Below are 15,410 nucleotides of genomic sequence, written 5' to 3' on the forward strand. Positions count from 1 at the left end.
ATTGTCGTAGATCTCATCGTAGATATATAATTATACACATAAAATTGTCCAAAAGTTCGTTGCTTTTATTTATGACTTTAAAATTTCAAATTGATTTAAATAATTATCTCTCAAAAACCTTTTTGTTATATGATAATTAGTTAGGTTACTTAGGTACCTACCTAATTATTATTATTACTAACTTTAATTTAATACCTGGGTACTTGGGCTTTGGATCGTTGAAATTTATCCATAGACAAGGTTTTCAACAACCAGTAATATTACCAGTAGTATTTAGCAAAGAGGAATATGTATTTAAAGGGGAAACTATTCTAAGAGGCCCCGTATACAGTCAAGCATGTTTGTCAAATTGTACGTGTTTGACAAACATGCTTGACCGTCTGCGGTCGTTTTTCACGTGTTTGTCAAACAAACTACGTACGTTGACCGTCTGCGGGGCCTATAAGAGGGAAACTAACCAAATAAATACGAGTAGATAGTTATCAAAAAACTTATCTTTAGATTAGCTAGTATTTAAATAAAATATATTCTATACATTCCTGACTCGCGATATCGAAGTTTTTACGCGCGTAGGGTATATAAGACAATCGTTCATGCCGTATATCTGGGAGTCCGTTTCTACTCAGTAAAGCAGTATCGGAGAACTGCACTAAATCTCCAAACGGTCGCGCGGTTACGGCCATAGGTGGGTGGCGTGGCTGCAAAACCGACTGGCGATGATGCCTCACAGTTCTGCACTTTATCAATACAGTCTGGGCTGTGGCTGGAAAAGCGACTGCGATGATCATCGCCTCAGAGTTTCTACACTCTTGATAATACAGTCCGGTCTACTTCCGACTTCCCTAGGCCCCAATTTTGAAGGAGAAGCACTGATTCCTAGCCCGCTAAGGAATATGTTGCTCTCGCAACCCCACTGAAGTAGAAAATTTGACTCCCTTTTGCATTAATTTATTTTAACCTTTTTAAGGATTCCGTAGTAACTCTTATGCCACGTTTTATAGATTTATAGACAGATGCAAGGTAATATGCAAAAAAATACATGAAATAAAAGGAACATGCATTTTTTTTTAATTTTAATATTTAGGTACTCAGATACAACTTACAAGTTAACCGTTGACTGCAATCTCACCTGGTGGTAAGTGATGATGCAGTCTAAGATGGAAGCGAGCTAACCTGGGAGGGGTATGGCAGAGTTTATTAAACCCCTTTGGTTTCAACACGGAATCGTAACGCTAAATCGCTTGACGGCACGGCTTTGCCGGTAGGGTGGTAACTAGCCACGGCCAAAGCCTCCCACCAAACCAGACCAGAAATTATAAAATTCCAATGTGTGTGTGTGTTTGTTACTCTTTGACGCAACAACTACTAGACGGATTTGGCTATGAAATAGAGATAAATCATTGTATATACCTACCCTACATTAACACATAGGCTACTTTTTATCCCGGAAAAACAAAGAATTCCCACGGGATTTTGAAAAGTTTAGGCATATCACCGCAAAAAAAGTCGCGAGCATCCGCTAGTAAACTTTTATAACTCTTCGTATTGCAATCGATAGATGGCTCTCTGAATTTTGTGTGGACGTGAAGAACATTAAGAGAAAACTACATACTTACATAATGGGTATCTATCTATTATTTTTTGACTAAATACCTAGTAATAAACTATCATTACAAAAATAACTTAGTACAATCTTGTACAAATAGTTTCAAAAATTGTAGGGTATTCCGTATTGATCAATACCGACAGTGTGTAATACGTTTATATGTATGTAGTATGTGACGTAGGGATCACGCCACCTTTTCAGACTGCTTGCCGTTGTCTGATTGGAGGAATTCCCCACCCCAAATGAAAACACGGCACATTCAACATGTCCAGTGGTGTGCCTACGAATCGATAATCCCGTGCGAACATAATCGAGTAAAACACGAATAATTATTTTCTATTTGAACCACTTTCTTTATTGTGTTTATTAAAATATGCTCCTATGTATAAAATGATATAAATCACAGATGTCTTAAGGTCACGCACTATACCTAGGCCACTTTTAACATGTAAAAAAATTATACAATACAAATATATAAGTAAATCGATACATCAGAATCGAAATATTGACGTTTGATAACATTTCGAATTGGACGTCACTACTTGTGTCTTGTTCGGATTGCAGAAGATTTACGTGTTTTCTGCTAGTGTTTATCATTTTTAATTTTAAATTCGGTGTAATTTCAAGTGATATTTACTTTGCGAAGACAGAAGAAAGAAACGCAGCGGTAAGTCGATGTTTTGTTTCTTACTTTTCTCAAAATTACACCAAAAAATGCGTGTTACTTTCTCTGACGATTCTACACTTAGGTATAACCTCTATCTCGTGTTCGAACGTTATTGCGTTAATAATTTGATATTTCTCGTTAATTACTTGAACGATAATAACCTTAACGAACGTAGGTTTTATTAAAAATAGTTTAGCGTCGTAGAAAATGTTATTTATCTTTATAATATACATCGGAAAAAAATCTGAAATGCAGAGCTATAAGACTGAACCTACCTCCTTTTCTAAAATTACTAATGGGATTATAAATTATGTACCCATCAATACTTACTGATGCTGAATATGTATGAGATTATTCACGTTGCATTATGAAAACGCTGAAGCTTAACCATTATTTTTAAAGTATAATTATTAAGTTACATAGGTAGCTATTAGCCTATTATTAACTACAACTTGTGATTTTTAACACTTACCTTTCGGCATAAGGCATGCAAATTTTACTCAATAAAATTACACATTTTCCTAAAAATATCTGTAATATATAGCTCTCTATGCCTTAGTTTTAAAATTCAGTCTTTTGACCTGTGTTTCTGACATTAAGAATTTCTATGTATAGAAATCATCATAATTTTACTATCCAAATAGTTGGATATTGAAAAATATAAGACGACAATTGTTTATGGTGCAGCAGTGAGCTGTGTGCTCTTATTTTTTTTTTATTTTTTTTTTAATGGCGCGTGGCTGCACCAAACGGACGCAATTTACTTCGCCAATGTCGTGTGGAATTGAAGAGACACGATACGAATGGTTGGTGATAGCTGGGAAGAAGACTATCTATTAATTTGGATAATTTATGTGTGGTCTTATAAGTGGGCAAGGTCAATTTGGGAATTTATAATTTCTGAATTGTCTCAGGTCTAGTCTGGTGTTCCTACCGACAAAGCCATGCTGTCAAGTGTCTAAGAATTCTGATATGATGCTGTGTAGAAGCCGATAAGGGGCATCGGTGTAATTAAAAATGCCATATCCATTCCTACTTAGCCTGCTAGTATCTTTGACTGTATCGTCATTTATTACATCTGATGGTGGAAACTTGAAATCAAATATACAGTTGTAAAGTCGTATTTTTTCGACATTTCGCAAGATAAACCAAAAACTATGATTCATAAAAATAAATGAAAATCTGTTTTAGAATCCACAAGTGAAGCCTTTTCATATTATGATACCCCACTTGATATAGTTATCTTACTTTGATAATTGAAAATACTAATTCATGACCACAAAATTTAATTTTTTTTTATGTAACCACAAATTCACAGTTTTTAGATTTTTCCCGTAATGTCTGCTATAAGATCTACCTACCTGCCAAATTTCATGATTCTAGGTCAATTTGGAAGTACCCTGTAGATTTCTTGACAGACCGACAGACAGACAACAAAGTGATCCTATAAAGGTTCTGTTTTTCCTTTTGAGGTACGGAACCCTAAAAAAGTATCAATTATTCTGAATGCACTTTTCCCATCCTTTGATAAGTGAAATAAAAAATGACTATCACTATCCTTCCCGAGCAGTGACAAGATTACGTTATCACTCCAGACTGCACTTGCAGGCTTGTGATAAGGTATCTTGTGTCCTTCCGTGATAATAGGGCTGGAGTTCATGGACTGTGGATAAAAATGTTTATAATTATTAAATACCTACTTATTGGTACTGATTCTGAGCACAACTAAATTTCAGAGTATTCGCATCCTCTTCTTATTAATGTAATATGAAAAGGACAGATACAGTTAGACTATGGCCAAACCCTTCTCACTTTGAGAAGAGACCCATGCTCTGTAGTGAGCCGGCGATAGGTTGCTCAGGATGATGATGAATAAATAAATAAATAATAAATAAATAAACGTTTATTCGCTGGAATGTGGGAAGTATGCCTAATTACGAATTAACAATTTTCGGTTTTACTTGTGCTGTGAAATCTTGCTACTTACCTTTCAGTTGCATGGTTCTAGGTCAAGGGCATCACGGGGAGTGCCCCATAGGTTTTGATCTATGTAGGAATGTCCTAATATACAACCTAAATGGCACTATTTTTATATGACTGCCCATAAAGACGAGTGTAATGTTTCAGGGTATATTTATTTAGTTTTATTTGTACTAAAAACATCAGTACCCTTATTATAAATGCGAAAGTTTGTTGGTTTGTCCTTCGATCACGTCGCAACAGTGCAACAGATTGACGTGATTTTTTGCATGGGTATGAATAAAGACCTTGAGATTGATAGGCTACTTTTATCCCGGAAAATCAAAGAGTTCCCATGGGATTTTTAAAAAACCTAATATGGTATTTGAGTGGTATTTGACAATTAGTCAACTATCAGTAACTTTTTATCAAACGTCAAAACGCGCACTTAGTATGCGATATACATAATATATTATAGCCTCAATAGCTCAACGGTTAAAGGTGCGGACTGAAATTCGAAAGGTCACCGGTTCAAACCCCACCCGTTGCACTATTGTCGTGCCTGCTCCTAGCACAAGCTTCACGCTTAGTTGGAGAGGAAAGGGGAATGTTAGTCAAGGACCATGGCTAATATTCTTTTTAAAAAAATTATAGAAGACGATATAGGCTTATAGGTAAATCTTATTAAAACACTTAAGCGTTGAAAGTCGCAGGCAGCGAGATCTATTCTCGTCCGGCCCGGGACATTGGACTTCGCCCCGGGCCATTATCCCATCGCGTCCCGACGAGCGATGCTGCAGGCGACCGAGTGTTGCCTTCCGTTATCCACCATCCGCTTGTAGGGGTGCCATGTCGTTCGCTTGTTTGGGACAGTCCTCCCTTTTTCTATCCATCTATCTAAAGCGCTGCGCGTTTGGCAGAACTAGAGTTTATTATGTTGAAAAATCTAAATATATAAAAGGAAAAGGTGACTGACTGACTGGCTGACTGACTAATCTATCAACGAACAGCTCAAACCACTGGACGGCTTGCGCTGGAATTTGGCATACAGATAGCTATTATGACGTAGGCGTCCGCTAAGAAAGGATTTTTGAAAATTCAACCCCTAAAGGGGTGAAATAGGGGCTTGAAATTTGTGTAGTCCACTCGAACGAAGTCGCGAGCATAAGCTTGTCAATCACCTATTTGTTTTTGTCAGTCTACAGTTAAAAAAACTTAAGTTTATTGTATTTGCTCTCTAAATATTACATTTCGCGACCTTTCAGATAAAACGACATCTGATAATAGCCATGTTTATATTTAAATGCATTTGCGAATTTAAATTACCCGTTAATTACTTGAAGATTATAAATTAATTACATAGCAGCTGATAAAAAATGTTGTTATTTAATATTTATTGCTAACCACTGGTTACTTATTTCTTGTTTTCTATTTTCGCATACTTTTAACGTACCGTAGTTTTTAATTAGGGCCCATGGACCTAAGTTTGGAACAACTGCATCGACGCAAAGTTGCCTGTCTATCGGTATTCTACAGGATATATTTCAGAGAGTGTGCCCAAGAACTTTTCGTCCTGGTTCCTCCTTCATTTTGAAATCTGTGTTAAGGATAACCAATTTAAAAAAAAAATTATAGCGAAACGCCCATTCGTCAAAGGGTTTTTGGCCAAAGTGCATCCATCCATGAAACTAATTAAAGGCATTAGGACTGAGATCATAGATCAAGAAACGAGCACTATTTTGGACATAGAACTCTGAGGAACTTTTATAAACCTTTTTGTTTATTTGTTTTCTCAGTAAGAATTATTGCAATACCTATATTGCCAAGATTGTCATTACGAGCGGAATTAGTTGAGTGTCTTTTAATTACGCCGGAGTGTTACGCACAAACCGTTACGACCAATATTTCAGTCATTAAATAAGTATTTTTATAGTATTCATAACATTAATGGAGGAATTTTGGCCAGGAATGGGCGTTTCCCTTTGCAGCATGGTTGCCCTGTCACGACGTTGCTTGCTTAGGTCATTCCTCAGACACTTCACTATTGTCTTACGCGTGTAGGAGTCTTCCAGATGAAAAAGACTTACTCGTCATTCTCACACGTTGGACTTTATTCCCATGTTATTGAGCTCATTTTCCTCTGTAAGAACCTTTAGTCTTAGATTATTGTATCCGTAGCTGTGTACCGGCTGTGCTGTGATTATTGGTATTTATGCTATTTTATGCCATTAGTCTTGGTCTGTGATTTTCTGTGCTAGAATACAGTAGGAGGTTAATTCTTCCAACATATTGTGTCACGTGTACAATGTCTCAGTCATCAGTATATCTATTATCTACGGCATTTTAGATAGTTACTTTTAATTTTTTGAAATCATTTACATACCATCCCATTCTATCCCATCCATTCCATTCATCCCATCTCAATTCGGCCTTACGGCGGTTTTTTTTAAACCAAATTTTTAGACAACTTTGTGCCATTAACGATGCAAGCTTGCAAGCTTTCGATTTTCAAACCTCGATATCCCGTCCATAACCTTCCATAATGTGTTTCCCGTGACGCCCGAGAGCATGACTCGATTTTCGAATTCCGCCCGCGTCCCATATTGTGACGTCAGGATCATCAGAGTACAAGTGCACTCAGTTTGCTTGAAAATAGATTTTCGCTCTTCCGTTTCTCAGGAAAACAGGGCTGGCTACGTTTACTCGACAAAAACCGGCCAAGTGCGAGTCAGACTCGCGCACTGAGGGTTCCGTACTACAATCGTATTTTATCGAATTTTGCCTAAAATGAAAAAAAAACTGTTTTTAGAATGTACAAGTAAAGCTCTCTCACAATATGATACCCTACTTGGTATAGTAATCTTACTTTGAAAGTTGAAAATAGCAATAATTGTTCATGAACACATTTAATTTTTTTTTTAAATGATGTAACCACAAATTCACGGTTACAGACAGACAACAAAGTGATTCTATTTGGGTTCCGTTTTTACTTTTGAGGTACGGAACCCTAAAACGGTCAAATGCGAGTCGGACTCACACACGAAGGGTTCTGTACTATCGTACAAGAAATAATACTTTTTAGTTTTTGTGATGTAACCACTAATTTCACGGTTTTCGGATATTCCCTATAGGTTTTGATTCCCGTGACGAGTTTTGACAGACTGACAGACGACAAAGTGATCCTATAATGATTTCTATAATGTTCGTATTCGTTCTGTGTGGGTATATTTTTTCTGATGCTAAAATATTGCAAAATGTTATTTAAATAGAGGCACTAGCGGGCGAAATTGTTTTTGCTTCACCGGTTCCGACCGCCTTGAGCAAGTTCATTTACTTGCTCGTTTTTCTGCATTTAATAGACCACTTACTTCAGTAATCTTTAAATAAAATAAAAAAAGATTCCGACGAATTGAGAACCTTCTCCTTTTTTTTGAAGTCGGTTAAATAAAAGGAAAAGGTGACTGACTGACTGACTGACTGATTGATATATCAACGCACAGCTCATACTACTGGACGGATGAAGCTGAAATTTGGCATGCAGATAGCTATTATAAGGGGGTAAGATAGGGGTTCGAAATTTGTCTGTGTATGTATGTATGTATGTATGTAGATTTGTATTTATGTGTGTTCCATTAGCGAATAAACTATTGAGCCGATTTTGATGAATGAGATTTCAATGTTATGGTCCGGGTGACATGGGCTACATTTTATTTTTACTCAAGACGATCATTATAAGTACCTGAATTGTTTCTTACTTTTTAGTTTAGTTTATTTATAACTAGTCCGGTTACAGGTTTTTTTTCCGTAGTCGGGTTATAGTTTTTAACTTTTTCTTTTATGCAAAGCGTAAAAATAAGTTGATAGTTAAATATACGGACGCTTTTGTGATAAAAGTTACTAAAATCTGTACTGCAGTGGAACGGATAAAATTTTGCTTTGGCAACCTTCGTTTATCTTCAGACATACGGAAGTTCTATTGAATGGATAGTCGTTTTAATTTATCACTCCTTTGCAAAATAAACTCCAAAGTCCAATGTTTCTGTTTTGTTCGGATCAATCACGTCTTTAAGGTTACCCATTAAGTTAGAGAGGTTTTGCTGTTTTACACAAACATAGCTAATGCGATGAACTATGTTATTGTCATGCTAACAAACATCTTAGTGATACTAACACTGCAAAAAAATATGCATTTAGCTGTGATAACCTAGTAGTTATGACGTTTGCCTCCTTTTCGGAGTTATGTGCGTTTTTAAGTAATTAAATATCACTTGCTTTAACGGTGAAGGAAACATCGCGAGGAAACCTGCATGCCTGAGAGTTCTCCATGTTCTCAAAGGTGTGTGAAGTCTGCCAATCCGCATAGGGCCATCGTGGCAGACTATGGCCTAAACCCTTCTCACTCTGAGAGGAGACCCGTGCTCTGTAGTGAGCCGGTCATAGATTGATCATGATGATGATGAAATATATTGACAGACTACTGTAAAGATAAAAGTAAAAGTAAAATTTAGCGTTTAAACTACCGTGAGTGATTTCCATTATAAGTACTATCTGTAACGGGCTCTACGCGGCACGTGCGTCCCGCAGTCAAAACCGCGGCGCGTGCGCGGACGGACTCCCTTGAAAAAGGACCCCGGATGGGTTCGAAACTAGTCGGGCTAACGTCGACTACACACGTGAGTAAGCCGGGACAGATAGTATTTATAATAAAAGTAAAATATTCTTTATGGTACCAAAACATAAAGAAATATAATATTATATAGCAAACAGATGTTTGTTATCGCTAAATAGCGGTCTTTTCCAGGTAACCTTAGGGTAGAGGATAAGAGGGTAGGTAAGAAAGCGGAAAGAAACCTATTTTCTTAAATTTCTCTCTATGGAAATCGCGTGTTTTTAAATTATAATTTGCGCGTATTGCCCTTTTCTGTAATACAAAGATTTCCATTTGTAATATTTTTGTGTATTATACGCGACCGGCGTTAGACCTCGTGCCCTAACAAACAGCCTTTCTCCCAATACCTATCTAATATCCAAACATATTGAATTTGTTTCCCTTTCACATTGTCCGCAAACATATCGAATATCTACACAAGCCAATTCTATACATTTTGTATATCGGATATCGGAAGCCCGAACTATCTTACACCAATATTAGAAAGGAAAATGTGGGGCCCTTTTTGATGTCTACTGCTGGACATAGGTCTCTTGTAGGGACTTCCACACGCTACGGTCTTGCGCCGTTTGAATCCATGCGGATTCTTGCGACTCGTCTGATGTCCGTCCACCTAGTTGGGGGTCTTCCAACACTGCGTCTTCCGGTGCGAGGTCGCAATTCCAGCATATTGAGACCCCAACGTCTATCGGTTTTACGAACTATATACCCTGGCCATTTTAGGTATTTTAGGTAAAGTTGAATTGGAGCTGCAGTTAAAAGTTCTCGATCGATCAATTGATACCTCATTCATCAAAATCAGCCCAGTATTTTACCGCTACAGTGGAACACACATACATATACAGACTGCCAAAATCATAACCCATCCTTTGGACTATGCCGTAGTCGGGTAAAAAAGCGGTCGAGCATCTTTTGTCGCGTCACGTCACAACACTAGACAATAATGTTGCGTTTTCGGACATTCTATTCAAATCTTCACATGTGGTGTCATTAGTTGATTGTAGACGAACTGTCTGTGAAATCCGTAGTTTCTTCTATGAGGTAAAGCTGTCAAGTGTCAACCCTAAACGTGGATCACGGCCACGGATCACTAAACTGCGGGAACGGCGACCGACAATTACTCTGAAAACGAAATTTCGTTTCGAAACCACTAACCAATAGTAAACTATTAAGTTAATAGTATTAACCAGTTGCCGAACGGCAGTCGGGCAGGTCGCACGCGATTCGTGCGTCCATTTTAAATTTTTATTTTTTTATTTTCGCTTATTAATATACCAAGTGTCTGTGATAGTTTAGTAGTGCTAGTTAACCATTAGTTACGTTTTATTCAAGAGTTGTTGCGGTAAGTCGTTTTCTGTTCTTGGGTTTGTTTTCTGCGACCACGTGAGCAGCAAAGTGTAATCGGCCTATTACGTGCCTACTTCTGTGGTTATTCTACCGTAATTTGAATTAGGAGCAATAATTCATCACCAGCCTGTGGACGTCCACTGTTGGACATAGGCCTTCCCTAAAGAGCGCCACTTACACCCGGTCCACAGCCTTCCTCATCCAGCCACTTCCCGTCAGCCTCTTTATATCGTCGGTCCATCGTGCTGGAGGGCGTCCCACACTACGCTTGCTTAAACAAACGCTTGCTTGAACGATAATTACATCCCACGAATGTGCAAAAAATTGTATCTGGTTTCAAATGAAACATGTGTGATTAAAATAAGCTTTCAACGACGTAGAATTGATTTTTATGCTAACCTTAAGGAATATTCTAGTTTATTGCCGATTTTTGTCGGTAGGAAAGATATTCCGAACTAGTGGTATGTAATTTGAATGAAATACATTTCTGATTCATCGATTATTAAATAGAGGGGGTAGTTTATTGATTTTTTATCAGAAGAATTGAATAAATGTTAATTTTTGCTATGTAATAATTTTATTGAGATAACCATTCGTATTGGTAGGTAGGTTCTCGTAATTCGCATATAATATCTGAATACTTATGCATATATACAATATCAGAATTGTACCATAGTAACAATTTTTTCGATTAGGTATATTTGTTTTCATTTTTAAACATAGCAAAAATATATAATATATAACGTAAAATGTTACCAGAACCATGAAGAAATATCGAATTTAAGTAACAGTTTGACATCATATTTCAAACACGACTCTGTTGAAACGTTAGTAAATAATCATCTCAAATAATTAACGGGAGGTCATTGACTCTGTAAAGACTGAGCCTCAAACTTTTATTTACTGTTAGTAGATTACGTAAGCGTAAACTCGTAAACAAAAATTATAAATTACTAGGTAAATATTCTGCTAGGTTTGCCCCGGGCTGACTTGTTAGATGAATAATTATAATAAATAGCTTATGCTCGCGACTTCGTCCGTGTGGACTACACAAATTTCAAACCCCTAGTTCACCCCCTTAGAGGTTGAAGTTTCAATTAGTTTAGAGCCTCAATAGCTCAACCGGTAAAGAAGTGGACTGAAAACCGAAAGGTCGACGGTTCAAACCCCGCCCGTTGCACTATTGTCGTACCTACTCCTAGCACAAGCCTGACGCTTAGTTGGAGAGGAAAGGGGAATATTAGTCATTTAACATGGCTAATATTCTTTTATATAAAATAAAAAAATAGCTATATGCATGTCAAATTTCAGCCTGCTCCGTCCAGTAGTTTGAGCTGTGCGTTGATAGATCTGTCAGTCAGTCAATCCTTTTATATATTTAGAAGATTAATTTATCACATTCTACCGTCCTTTAATTAAAAAGCCGTTAACTGCAAAAAATATTTTTTGAGTTATCGGCAAAAAACATGTGAATTTTAAACTTTCTGAAAAATAATGCTACGTTGGACCAAGGGTTTTAGTTTGATCCTATATAGCCATTCTTTTTCAGAAAAATCAGTTTTCGAAAAATCTCACTACTATTGGCGATAACTCAAAGATATTTTTTGCATATCGTATTTATTCGTATCGTATATATCGTATATGATTATAATAATTATTTCATACTAATTGTTATAATATTTAACTATTCAAAAATGGATAACCCTTATGAATATATATAATTTTGTACTTCAGGACGTGTCCTGCTTTTTAGGTCATCATGGTGTCACTAAGGCAATTTTTTATTTAAATATTTCCTTAATAATTTTGACATTAAAAAAATATGATCTGCTTGTTGCAGTGATTATGTTAATGTACCTATATAATTTTAAATCTTATTTCCTTATCGAAATATTTTTGTTCGTATATCTGCAGTCTGCACTAGCTGATGCCCGCGACTTCGTACGCATGGATTTAGGTTTTATAAATCCCGCGGGTACTCTTTGATTTTTCGGGATTAAAAGTAGCCTATGTCACTCTCCAGGTCTTAAACTATACCCATGCAAAAAATCACGTCCCGTTGTACACGATCCGTTGTACCGTTGCGACGTGATTGAAGGACAAACCAACAAACAAACACACTTTCACATTTATAATAGTAATAATATCTGCATCTGAAATACCTGATTTGTACCGCGTGTAACAAAACTCAACAGTCGTGGTACAGAGTTGTAGAAACGTCGTGCCCTTGACATTGCAACTGCGGCGATGAGGGCTCCTTGACTATAATATCAAGTAAGTTACACTACCCGGCTGAAAGTAATGTACATCGAGCTTTAGAAGGGGATAGCAGATTTGAAGAGCGTTGTCTCTGTCGTTGAGACGGACAAAACGTCATAATAGGTATGAGTGACAGAGCGTACTGTAGTGTATTTTATGTTTTTAGTTTCATCTGCTAGGACAAATCACCTTTTATTTATTCATGTTTTATCATAAAACTATCCATTAACCTAATAATGCCTAGGTCTAGGTCACAGAATATAATATGTATAGTACTACTGACGTACCTAGGTACCCGCATTTAGTAGAGATTTAATTAGAGGATGGAGCAAGAAAAACAAAATCGACTATTCCGTTTTGTGATGGTATTGAGTATTGACATTATTTTGTTTTATGACAGTTTTCCTGTAAATAGAATCTCTTCTGTAGACAATGAGTTAATTTGTACCACGTGTAACAAAACTCAACAGTCGTGGTACAGAGTTGTAGAAACTGGGTCGTGCCCTTGACATTGCGACTGCGGCGGTGAGGGCTCTTTGACTACAACAGTATGTACTCACGTAGGGTAATTTTATGTTATTGGTTTCATCTGCTAGGACAAATCACCTTTTAATTACTCATCTTTTAACATAAAACTACGCATTAACCTAATAATACCTAGGTCACAGAATAGATAGTAGGTACTACTGACGTACCTGGGTACCGCATTTAGTAGTGATTTAGTTAGAGGATGGAGCAGGAAAAACAAAATCGACTATTCCGTTTTGTGACGGTATTGAGTATTGACAATATTTTGTTTTATGACAGTTTTGCTGTAACTAGAATCTCTTCTGTTGGTAAGGAGTTAATTTGTACCACGTGTAACAAAACTGAACAGTCATGGTACAGAGTTGTAGAAACTGGGTCATGCCCTTAACTTTGCAACTGCGGTGGTAAGGGCACCTTGACTATATCATTATGTACACACTGTGTTATGTTATTGGTTTCATCTGCTAACATAAGACGCTTCCTCAAACAATAATACCTAGGTCATAGAATGGATAGTACTGACTACTGACTTACTTTGGTACCTTTTACCTACCTATTTTTGGTAGAGGTTGGAGCAAGAAACACAAAAACCGGACAGTAATTTTCAGGTGCGGTCATTTTTCCGTTTTGTGACTGTATTCAGTATTGACAATATTTGGTTTTATGATGGTTTTCCAGTTTGCGAAGCTTGAGATTTTGCATGTGGGTTAAAATCCTCACTAAGAATGAGTTTTGAGAAATTAAAGGGATTTAAAAAAAAGCTTAATCCACATGGACGAATTGGAGGAAAAACGTAGGTATGTAAATTTTGTATAAGGTAAAAAAAATCCTCAAATTTATAAGTCTTCAAAAATATAAAATTAAACCACGAAATATTTTACGTCTTTTCGTAAAATATGTAAAATCCTGACGTGGCCTTACTGGTATAGTGACATTGTAAATAAATGTTGTTTGATTATTTCCAAGTTTTAAATATGAATCAGAGGTAGCTCGGGTCGTTAACTTCCACGTCTCATGTGCAAATATACATATGTATATGCTAAGTTAGAGTAAATATACATTTATTATAGTTATGAATAACTGTAACCGCGGAAGCGTAGGTAGTTAAATTTTTATTGATAGTCGCAAAAATTTTGCCTTCATCTTAATACGACAGATCCAAACAAAAAAATGTGAGAAAGATGGATTTATCGGCACGCAGGAGGATGAAGAAGAAGGAAGGAAGGATGACCGATGATTATTATTACTAATCCTCAGCCGACATCAGAACGTAGTAATTAATCACTAGGTAATTTAATCAATGATCTTTACAATTAGTTCTCAGCACTTTAAACAACCTACCGCATAAGTCAGGATTTACTTTCTTAAAATGAACTAGGCCGCATATGTGAACTAACGATATTCTTGTGTCATCAAATTATATGAACTAACCTCAATTCCAATCATTGTGATTCTAAAGTATCGCACAGGGAAAACCATGAACGTAGCGCAACTGGATAAACCTAACTTAACCCTACCTAAGTCGCCTCCACATCACCCCTTATAGCGACACCTTCGCCAATCTCTTAACTAGTTAGCCTAAGCTAAACACTTCATCATGCATGCTATTAGGGCGCAATTGCTATTGCAACCTCTAAATCAAATCACATTCATTTCTTTATCTGAACATCCAACGACAATCTACCACTGGTTCGGAATGCCACAGCCTGCTGCGAGAAGGTTTCTCGCAGCAGGCAGGCACCGTAAGGCTAAAATATAGTGGCTATAGGTATTAGTGGTAGGTATTTGAAAAACACAATCAAGCATTAATAATATGTGCAGGAATTGGATCACGTGTGTGTAATGTGTACGCGCCGTCAAGCGTGCAGGTTGTAATGGATTTCTGTTCGTTGTTGTATACTTAACTAGTTTTTTTTTAAATTCAGATACAAGTTAGCCCTTGACTCCAATTTCACCTGGTGGTAAGTGACGATGCTGTCTAAGATGGAAGCGGGCTAACCTGGAAGGGGTTGGTAGTTTTTAATACACCCATGCGCCTTTGGTTTCTACACAGCATCGTACCGGAACGCTAAATCGCTTGGCGGCACCCTCCCTCCCTGGTGTAGTGGCTAGCTGTGGTCTTATTAGTGAGACGTCTTGGGTTCTATTCCCGGCTGGGGTTTGGAATTTTATAACTTCTAAATTTCTGGTCTGGTCTGGTGGGAGGCTTCGTTCGGGGCTAGTTACTACCCTACCGGCGAAGCCGAGCCGCCAGGCGCCAAACGATATAGCGCTTCGGTACGATGCTGTGTAGAAACCAAAGGTGTATGTGTTTAATAAAAACTGCCATACCCCTTCCAGGTTAGCCCGCTTCCATCTTAAGTAAAAAAGTAAGT

At 37.2% G+C, this 15,410-nt stretch overlaps 1 protein-coding gene across 3 annotated transcripts in view; it reads left to right on the top strand.

Moving 5' to 3' along the window:
* The window catches only part of Acsl (Acyl-CoA synthetase long-chain), a 142,860-nt gene that overhangs the window by 88,026 nt on the left and 39,424 nt on the right, over window positions 1-15,410 (top strand). The window contains exon 1 of one of the 3 annotated variants that reach the window (XM_069500036.1): window positions 2,155-2,273. The exons of 1 other annotated variant lie outside the window; for it this stretch is intronic. The gene's annotated coding sequence lies outside the window, so the exon portion shown is untranslated. Of the gene's footprint in view, window positions 1-2,154; window positions 2,274-10,102; window positions 10,244-15,410 lie in introns of those variants that run through there. One more of the 3 variants, XM_034968388.2, reaches the window with a different exon arrangement.

The sequence above is a fragment of the Maniola hyperantus genome, chromosome 1 (genome assembly GCF_902806685.2).
Source record: "Maniola hyperantus chromosome 1, iAphHyp1.2, whole genome shotgun sequence".
Taxonomy (NCBI): domain Eukaryota; kingdom Metazoa; phylum Arthropoda; class Insecta; order Lepidoptera; family Nymphalidae; genus Maniola; species Maniola hyperantus.